This window comes from Lepus europaeus, chromosome 12 (genome assembly GCF_033115175.1).
Source record: "Lepus europaeus isolate LE1 chromosome 12, mLepTim1.pri, whole genome shotgun sequence".
Classification (NCBI taxonomy): Eukaryota; Metazoa; Chordata; class Mammalia; order Lagomorpha; family Leporidae; genus Lepus; species Lepus europaeus.
This window is the reverse complement of record NC_084838.1, coordinates 84,206,691-84,216,980: the sequence shown is the minus strand read 5'-3', so window position 1 is coordinate 84,216,980 and position 10,290 is coordinate 84,206,691. Positions and strand designations below refer to the sequence as shown.

At 40.2% G+C, this 10,290-nt stretch overlaps 1 pseudogene; it reads left to right on the top strand.

Annotated features, from left to right (window-relative positions):
- The first annotated feature begins 2,079 nt into the window (after positions 1–2,079).
- LOC133771046 (ribosome biogenesis protein NSA2 homolog) lies at positions 2,080–2,919 on the top strand (annotated as a pseudogene).
- Positions 2,920–10,290: the final 7,371 nt, after the last annotated feature.

Here is a 10,290-nt window from a genome sequence, read left to right as displayed (position 1 = left end):
GTAAAGAGATCCCTAGTTAATGATATCAGTTGACTTTGGCTTATTTCTTCAATATGTAATGATGTTTATAAATAATTTTATTTGAATATTTGAACAAAGAAAATATATCACACAATTTGGGAATTAGAAATAAGTGATGAGGATTTGAGAAGAGTGAGGGAAACATCTAGAAATTCCTTAAAATAGTTTTTAGAAGATATGTGAAGAAGTAGAGAGTATCTCTATTTAATATGCAAGTATGGGGAATGAGTGTGAGAAGGATGAGAAGGTTATGTACATGCACACACATAATTTGATCAGATTACTTAAAAATTTTTTTCCTTAGAGCCCTTTAGGAAAAATCCTATGTACTTAAGCTAACACCTTTGCTGAGTCTATGCAAGACTGACAATAGCAGCACTGAGTGAGTTACAATTTTATAAACAAAATCATTAATGATTAAGATAGAATGCACTTAGATAAGTTCCAGGATATCAGAAAGACATGGTTGTCAAACTCTTCTGGTTCTCTTCTGTAGATTCTTTGCTAAAAATAATGGCAGAGCTGAAGGTTTTAAAAGCTTTTCACTCCTCCACAAACCTTACATTAAATGACTGTTGGAAGTATACAAAACATTAAATGCAACAGATTTATAGGTTTGTTTATCATAAGTATCAAAAACCAGTTTTGTTTGGGTATCTGAAATCCAGTTTTAAGACAACACAACTTGGGTAGCCCCTGTGGTCCCATCAACATACCAGAGGGCTGTAAGTTATAAAAATATGGCTCAAGAAATAATAGTTGTATTCTGTACATGCACTAGTAGGTCTCAAGGGCCCAAGCAATCTATATGGTCTTCACTTAAGATACATCATGTGAATTCTCTATACAATCTTGCATTCAGACATATTTCATCAGCAATCATTTAATTAAAAATTGGAGCACTATAGGAGGTTCATAGCTTATTGCCATTATTTAATATTTGTTTTATGACCATCGAGTAAGGAGTTGTAGAAACCAGCAATTTTTCTCTGGGGAAATAGATACAATCAGAACATCAACCCCAAGCACACATAAAACAGCATCTAAATCACATTTATCTTCCACCAGAGAACCAGAAACACGGTGACTATGTCTCCAGAATTAAAAATTAATAGCTATAAAAGGAACTATAAAAGGGGTGAAAAGGATGTAGGTTTTGTAACAATATATAGGGAGCTCCTAGAGAGCCATTTATTTGCATTTTGGAGCTGCAGAGTTACAAAGATGGTCAATTCTGTTTCATGGTTTCTAAATGAAAAAGACTTTGCTTGCAAAAACCAACTTGAACTCAGTGAAACTTTGTTTTGCAGTGAATTGCTAGATTAATGGAGAGTGAGATGCAATTATAAAATCTAATTTTGTAATGCTTTGGTACAAATTTGTTGTAAAGATATTTGTCTCAATTTTTGATTTTTTAAAATCAAATATTGACTCACAAAAAGTAATTCAGAAGAGTTGAATTCTAAATTTGAGGGCATCTTAGTAATGTATTGGCTATTTTATTTCTTATATTTTTCTTTTTATGTTTGCATTATTATATCATAAAACAGATATTTAGATAAGCCAAAGAGTTCCTTCAATAAAAATTTGAAGTGATAAAATAAATATTGACTGTTAAGGTAAAACAAGTTGATCTTAAAATGAAAATAATGCAATCAGATTTTCTAATTCATCTCATAATATGTTAGTACAAAGTAAATTTATTCACTCATTTAAGGATATTTGCAATGTTACATTTTTAAAGGAAAATGACTAGAAATTTTGTCTACTATATTCAACAGAACAGTTGATATTCTGTATTGGATACAGTAAGTTGAATGATATTTCACTAGTAAAATTCTTGTGAGGCTGTATATGAGTAGGATTAGACTTTCGATTTAAATATATCACACATTGTCTAAGAATTCCTACACTTTTGGATTCAGGAACAGTTTGTTGAACGAGGAACCATCACAGTACTCTACCAGCCGAGGACAAGAAGACAGCATACTGGTCACCCCAGTTGGTAGATGAGGAACAAAAGGAAAGAAGTTAGAAAGAAGTTGAGCATTTCTTGTCATGGGAGGCCCAGGGTTCTCTTGTGGGTTTCTGAGACCCGAAAGTTGGGAAGTTTTTCATGCCTGGGAGGCCACACTCGGTGGTTCCAAGGCAATCATTGTGCCACAAAATGAATATATTGAATTACACCATAAACACTATGGGTATTGTTCGGATTACCATGAGGAAAAGGGAAAAAAAGGAAAGTCAGGTGGCTCATGAATGTCCAAAGAAAGCAAAAAAGAAGGCTAAGCTCTATCATAAGCAGCGCCATGCTGAGAAAATACAGATGAAAAAGACGATCAAGATGCATGAACAAACACTAAAGCATGATGCAAAGACTCCCGAGGGCGTAGTGCCTGCCTATCTGCTGGATGGAGAGGGACAGTCCTGAGCTAAATTACTTTCCAATATCATTAAACAAAAACCAAAAGAGAAGGTGGAAAAATGGGAAATCCCCATGCCTAAAGTTTGTACCCAGCGGGAAACAGAAGTATTACAAGTTATTTGGACGGTAAAAAGAAAAGTAGGTATGGAAGAGGATGGTTACCAAAGTCTGCTTTGTTGGAGATGGCTGTACAAGAAAATCACCTAAATATGAAAGATTCATTAGACCAATGGGCTTATACTTTAAGAAGGCCCATGTAACACATCCAGAACTGAAAGCCACTTTCTCTCTGACAGTACTTGGTGTAAAACAGAATCCATCATCCCCATTATACACAACTTTGAGTGTAATTACCAAGGGTACTGACACTGAGGTGAATGTGAGTGCGTTGGGTCTTGCGACACAAGGAGGCAGGGTTCTATGGGGGAACTATGCCCAGGTTACCAATAATCCTGAAAATGATAGATGCATAAATGCAATCTTAATTGTTTGACAGCAGCTTCATATAAGTAACTTCTAATCATGATTGAAGATTGCAAACTAAATGGGAAAACTATCATTACTGTGATTTTTCCGGATACTACCACATATCTACAGTCATCAAGTTAATTATTTTAAGCCATAAAAAACTTTAAAAAGATTTTTTTTAAAGGTCTTCCTTCCATTGGTTCACCCCACAAATAGCTGCTATGGCTGGTGTGCTGTGCTGATCCAAAGCCAGGAGCCAGGTGCTTCCTCCTGGTCTCCCATGCGGGTGCAGGGCCCAAGCACCTGGGCCATCCTCTACTTCCTTCCCGGGCCACAGCAGAGAGCTGGCCTGGAAGAGGAGCAACCAGGACAGAATCCGGCGCCCCAACTGGGACTAGAACCCGGTGTGCCGGCACTGCAGGTGGAGGACTATCCAAGTGAGCTGTGGAGCTGGCCCTTTAAAAAGATATTTTACAAAAAAAAGAAAAGAAGGAAAGAAGTTAGATTATGACCAACACCCTACATTTAAACAGTGTACCACATCTGGTTCCTAGAAACAAACAAGAAGTGGAGGGATCCAGGAGAGTCCAGAAACCGGGGTGGCTCATCTTTGCCTCATGGAATGGAAAAGCCTCTTAACTGCAGTCAGCAGCACACTGATTACTCCCATGATAGGGCTAAAGAATCTACTGCAAATGGCACAGGACACTTTCCTTTTTCACTTTTTCTTTTTCTTTTTTATTTGACAGAGTTAGGCAGTGAGAGAGAGAGGTAGAGAGAGAAATCTTCCTTCCATTGGTTCACCCCCCAAATGGCCGCTATGGCCAGCGCTGTGCTGATCCGAAGCCAGGAGCCAGGTGCTTCCTCCTGGTCTCCCATGCAGGTGCCGGGCCCAAGCACTTGGGCCATCCTCCACTGCACTCCTGGGCCACAGCAGAGAGCTGAACTGGAAGAGGGGCAACTGAGACTAGAACCCGGCGCCCATATAGGATGCCAGTATAGCAGGCGGAGGATTAGCCTAGTGAGCCACGGTGCTGGCCCCCCTTTTTTACTTTTCACTGACAAGTAAAGTAGGTTTCTTTTTTAAAATTTATTTGAAAGAGAGAGAGAGAGAGAATCTTCCATCTGCTGGCTCATTCCATAAATGGCTGCAACACCTGGAAGTGGGAATTCAGCTTTGGTTTCTTCCCACAAGGGTGGCAGAGACCCAAGTAGCTGAGCCATCTGGTACCCCCCAGGGTACACATTAATAGGAAACTGGGTTGAAAGTGAAGGAGTCAGAGTTCCCTCCCTCCCTTTCTTAAAATCTTCTTTTGTGGTTAACTGATTTCCTCTGGTGCTACATTTTGTTTTCCTTCTTAGTATTTTCCATAAGTCTGTTTTGGTTCTTGCTTTGTGGTTACCATGAGGCTTATAAAATATGTCTTTTGGCTATAACAAGCTACCTTGAAATGATAACAATTTAACATTGATTGTAAAGAAAGGAAAAGACAAAACACAAAGATAAGAAATCCCAATAAGGAGCTCTATACTTGGGGGTGGCAATGTGGCATAAGGGGTAGAGCCATCACCTACAATGCTGGTGTCCCATATGGCTCTGGTTTGTGTGCTGGCTGCTCCATTTCCAATCCAACTTCCTGCTAATGGCCTGGGAAAAGCAGCAGCAGATGGTCTGAGTTCTTAGGCTCCTGCTATCCACATGGGAGACCCGGAGGAAGCACCTGACTCCTGGCTTTAGTCTGGCCAACCCTGGCTGTTGTGGCCATCTGGGGAATGAACCAGCAAATGGCAGATCTCTCTCTGTTTCTCCCTCTCTCTGGAACTCTTTCAAATGAAGAAAAAAAAAATCCTCTACATTTGTGCTTCATTCCTCTTTACATTTTAAATTTTGGATGTTACATTTAACCTCTTTCAATATTGTCAATCTCTAACATTTTCATGTAGTGTTATAATTTTTTTAGTCTTCACTGTGAAGATATAAATTGTTTACCAACAATGTTTATAGTAGAGCATTCTGAACTTGTTTGTATAGTTATTCTTATCAGCGAACTTTCTACTTTCTGATACTTTTTTTTACTTGTTAGCATTCCTTTCAGTTTGAAGAACTCCTTCTAGCATTTTGTATAACAGACCTGGTGGTGATTAATTCTTTCAGTTTGTTGCACGGGAATGTCTTTCATCTCTCCATCATGTCTAACAGATAGCTTTGCTGGATACAGTTGTTCTTGGCTTGCAAGAATTTCACTACTGTCAAAATCGCATTACAAACTCTGCTGACCTATAAGGTTCTGCTGTGAAGTCTGTAGGCAGATGAATTGGAACCCCTTCATGTGTTGTTTGCTTCTTTTCTCTTGTATCTTTGAGAATCTTCTATTTAACCTTGGGAAACAATTATAACATGTGTTGGAGTAGACATGGTTGGCTTAAACCTGACTGATGATTTTTGACCTTCCAGTAGCAGGAGAGTTATAACTTTCTTTGGTTTTGGAAAATGTTCTGTCATGAGCTCTTTTTTAAAAATTAAAGACTTATTTTTATTTATTTGAAAGGCAGAGGTTCAGAGAGAGGGGGAGAGAAACAGAGACAAAGAGAGATCTTCCACCTGCTGGTTCACTCTCCAAATGGCTGCATCAGCCAGGGCTGGGCCAGGTTGAAGCCAGGAGACAGGAGCTTTTTTTCTAGCTCTCTCATATGGGTGCAGGGGCCCAAGGACTTGGGCTGACTTCTGCTGCTTTCCCAGGAGCATTAGCAGGGGGCTGGATCAGAAGTGGAGCAGCCAGGATCTATACCAGCGCCCACTGCAGATGGTGGCTTAACCTGCTACACTGGCCCTGTCATGAGCTCTTTGAACATGCTTTCTACCCCTTTGGCATTCCCATGTCCCTCTTGAATCCCAGTACTTGTATGTTTGCTCTTTTCATGCTATCCCATATTTCCCATAAACTTTCTTCATTCTTGATTTTTCCTTCTCCAACTATATTTTCACATAGCCTGCCTTCAAGCTCACTGATTCTGTCTTCTGTTTGATGCATTCTGCTACTGATGTGTTCTATTTCATTTAAAATTTTACCTAGTGTACTTTTCAGTTGAAGGATTTCTGATTCATTTTTTAAAAGATTTTATTTATTTATTTATTTGAGAGGTAGTTACAGACAGTGAGAGGGAAAGACAGAGAGAAAGGTCTTCCTTCTGTTTGTTCACTCCTCAGATGGCCGCAATGGCTGGAGCTGTGCTGATCCGAAGCCAGGGGTCAGGTTCTTCTTCCCAGTCTCATTGTGGGTGCAGGGGCCCAAGCACTTGGGCCATCTTCTACTGTTTTCCCATGCTATAGCAGAGAGCTGGATTGGAAGAGGAGCAGCTGGGACCAGAACCGGTGCCCATGTGGTATGCTGGCACCACAGGCAAAGAATTAACCTACTGCGCCACCGCTTCATTTTTTAAAAAAGATTTATTTATTTGAAAGGCAGAGTTACAGAGAAGCAGAGGCAGAGAGAGAGAGAGAGAGAGAGAGAGAGGGAGGGAGGGAGAGGTCTTCCATCCACTGGTTCACTTCCCAAATGGCTGCAATGGCCATAGCTGGACTGATTCAAAGCCAGGAGCCAGGAGTCTTCTCCAGGTCTCCCATGCAGGTACAGGAGCCCAAGGACTTGGGCCATCTTCTATTGCTTTCCCAGGCCATAGCAGAGAGTTTGATCAGAAGAGGAGCAGCCAGGATTCAAGCCGGCACCTGCTGGCATTGCAGGTGGCAGCTTTACCTGCTACACCACAGCACTGGCCATTCTTCTTGATTTTGTTCAATCATTTCTATTAAATCTCTGTATTTTCCTGGATTTTTTCCTGCTTTCTTGAAAGATCTATTTTGAACTCTTTATCTGAGTTTTTGGAAATTACAATTTCTAGATGGTTGGTTTCTGGCTCTTGGACCTAGTCTGAGCTGACTTTAACGTAACAGAAGTAGTGCTGAAGCCTTTTGGGACTTTGTGCAACAAAAATATTCAATGGACAACTCCTATGTGATCACCTAGCTGATTCTATACCCATGCCTTTGCTAGAGTGAATAGTAGAGCAGCAGCTCCAGTGTTATCAAGAAGCTGGACAGAAAATCAGAACTATTGGCCCTACTGCAGACTTATTGAATCAATCTGCATTTTGATAAGATGCTTTGACAATTTATATGCATATTAACATTTGAGAAGTACTGCTCTAATAAGAGTGGTAGTATTTTTCCTTTTTTTAAAAAGATTTATTCATTTTATTTGAAAGGCAGAGTTAGAGAGAGGCAGAAGCAGAGAGGAGAGAGGAGAGAGGAGAGAGAGAGAGAGAGAGATCTTCCATTCTTCCATTCATTGGTTCAATACCCAGATGGCCACAATGGCTGGAGCTGCGCCAATCCAAAGCTAGGAGTTTCTTCTGTGTCTCCCATGTGGTGCAGGGGCCTAAGGACTTGGGCCATCCTCAGTTGCTTTCCCAGGCCATAGCAGAGAGCTGGATCAGAAGTGGAGCAGCTGGAACTCAACCATATGGGATGCCAGCACTACAAGTGGCGGTTTTACTGGCTATGCCACAGTGCCAGACCTGAGTGATAGTATTCTACCTATGCCTGAAAGGATTCAGTGCTTCACCAAACTTACTCATTCAAGGATGCACACTCATTGACTGACATTGTGTTTTATTACAAGAAAGCCAAAAACTCACAGGCTAGTGCTATGGCATATTGAGTTAAGCCACTACCTGCAAAGTCTGAATCTCATTTCAGAACACAGTGTCAAGTCCCAGCTGCTCTGCTTCTGATCCAGCTCCATGGTAATATGCCCAAAAAGTCAGCAGAGGATGACCCGAGTACTTGGGCCTCTATCACCCACATGGGAGATCTAGATGGAGTTCTAGGCTTCTGCCTTTGGCCTAGCTCTCCTCTGATCATTGTAGCTATTTGTGGAGTGAATGAGTGGGTGGAAGATCTTTCTCCATCTCTCCTTCTCTGTCTCTTTGGCACCCAACACAAAACCATCCAGATACCTACAGAAAATACTATGAGACCTAAAGAGAAAGATAGACTTCAATACTGTAATGGTGGAGGGCTTCGACATCCTACTCTCATCAATGGCTAGATCATCCAGACCAAGAAAATCTATAAAGATATCAGAGTTGAAGCATACTATCTAGCCAAAGGACCTAACAGACATTTACAGGACATTTCACCCAATGGCTACAGAATACATATTCTTCTCATCAGCACATGGAATGTTTTCTAGGATAGACCACATATTAGGCCACAAATCAAATCTCGAAAACTTAAAAAGATTGAAATAGTACTATGTATCTTCTCAGACCATAAAGGAATAAAACTAGAAATTGGCCGGCGCCGCAGCTTACTAGGCTAATCCTCCGCCTGTGGCGCCGGCACCCCGGGTTCTAGTCCTGGTTGGGGTGCCAGATTCTGTCCTAGTTGCTCCTCTTCCAGTCCAGTTCTCTGCTGTGGCCTGGGAGGGCAGTGGAGGATGGCCCAGGTGCTTGGGCCCTGCACCCGCATGGGAGACCAGGAGGAAGCACCTGGCTCCTGGCTTTGGATCGGTGCAGCGCGCCAGCCGTAGCAGCCATTTGGGGGGGTGAACCAATGGAAGGAAGACCTTTCTCGCTGTCTCTCTCTCACTATCTAACTCTGCCTGTCAAAACAAACAAACAAAGAAACAAAAAACAACTATAAATCAACAAGAAGAACAATAGAACATCCATAAACACTTGGAAATTAAATATATGCTACTGAATAATCAATGGGCACTGGAAGAAGTTAAAAAAGAAATAAACTTTTGTGAAATAAATGAAAATATAACATATCAAAACCTGTGATACAACAAAAGCAGTATCAAGAGGGAAGTTTATAGCATTAAGTGCTTACATTAAAAAGAGAAAAATCTCAAATTAAAGGTACATCTTGAAGAATTAGAAAAACAAAAACAAAACAAATCCCAAATTGGCAGGAGATGAGAAATAAGGATAAGAGCAGAAATAAATGAAATTGAAACTAAAAAAAAAATACAAAAAAATCAGCAAAACTAAAGGTTTTTTTTTTGAGAAGATAAACAAAATATATAAACCTCTAGCTAGACTAGCAAAGAATGAAAGGCAAAACAAATAAAATTAGAGATGTAAAAAGGAGACATTACAACAGATACCACTGAAATACAAAGGATCACAGGAACTATAATGATGAACTATATGCTAATGAACTAGAAAACCTTGAAGAAATGCATAAATTCCTGGATTCATATAACTTACCAAAATTAAATCAAGAAGATATAGATGGAGCAGGCACTGTGGTGTATTTGGTTAAACTGCTGCCTGCAATGCTGGCATTCCATATGGGTGCTGGTTCAAGTCCTGGCTGCTCCACTTCCCATCCAGCTCCCTTCTGATGGCCTAGGAAAGCAGTGGAAGATGGCCCAAGTGCTTAGGCCCCTGCACCCATGTGGGAGATCTGGAAGAAGCACCTGGCTCATGGATTCAGCCTGGCCCAGTCCTGGCTGCTATGGCATTTGGGGAGTGAACCCACAGATGGAAGATCTCCCTCTCTCTCAATATCTCCCTCTCTTTATGTAACTCTGCCTTTCAAACAAATAAATCTTAAACAATAAATAAAAAGAAGATATAGGCCATCTAAACAGATCCGTAACAAGCATTCAGATTGAAGTAGTAATCACAAGTTTCCATCCAGGAAAAGTCCAGGACCTGATGGTTTTACTACTGAATTCTATAAAATATTCAAAGAAGAAGTTAGCTCCAATACTCTTGAAACTATTCCAAAATACTGAACAGGATGGAACTCCGCTAAACTCTTTTTAAGAGGCCATCATTACTTTGATACCAAAACCAATGACATGAAAAAAACTACAGATCTATATCCTTATTGTAGCTGTGAGGATTCTCAGAATACTAGCAAATCAAATCCAAAACCACATCAAAAAGATCATATATCACAATCAAGTGGTCTTTATCTCAGAAATGCAAGAGTGGTTCAACATTTGCAAGTTAATAGACCTCATAAATCACATCAATAGAATAAAGAACAAAAACCATATGGTCATCTCAGTAGATGCAGAAAAAGCATTTGTTAAGATTCAACACTCCTTCATAATAAAAACTCTCTACAAATTAGGTATAGAAGGAATATTCCTCAAAATTATAAAAGCTATTTATCACAAACCAATACCCAGTAACATACTGAATGGGGAAAAACTGAAAGCATTTCCCCTCAGATCTAGAACAAGACAAGGATGTCCACTTTCGCCACTCTTATTCAATATAGTATTGGAAGTTTTAGTAAGAGCAGTTAGGGAGGAGAAAGAAATAAAGGGCATCAAATTAGAAAAGAGAGGAAG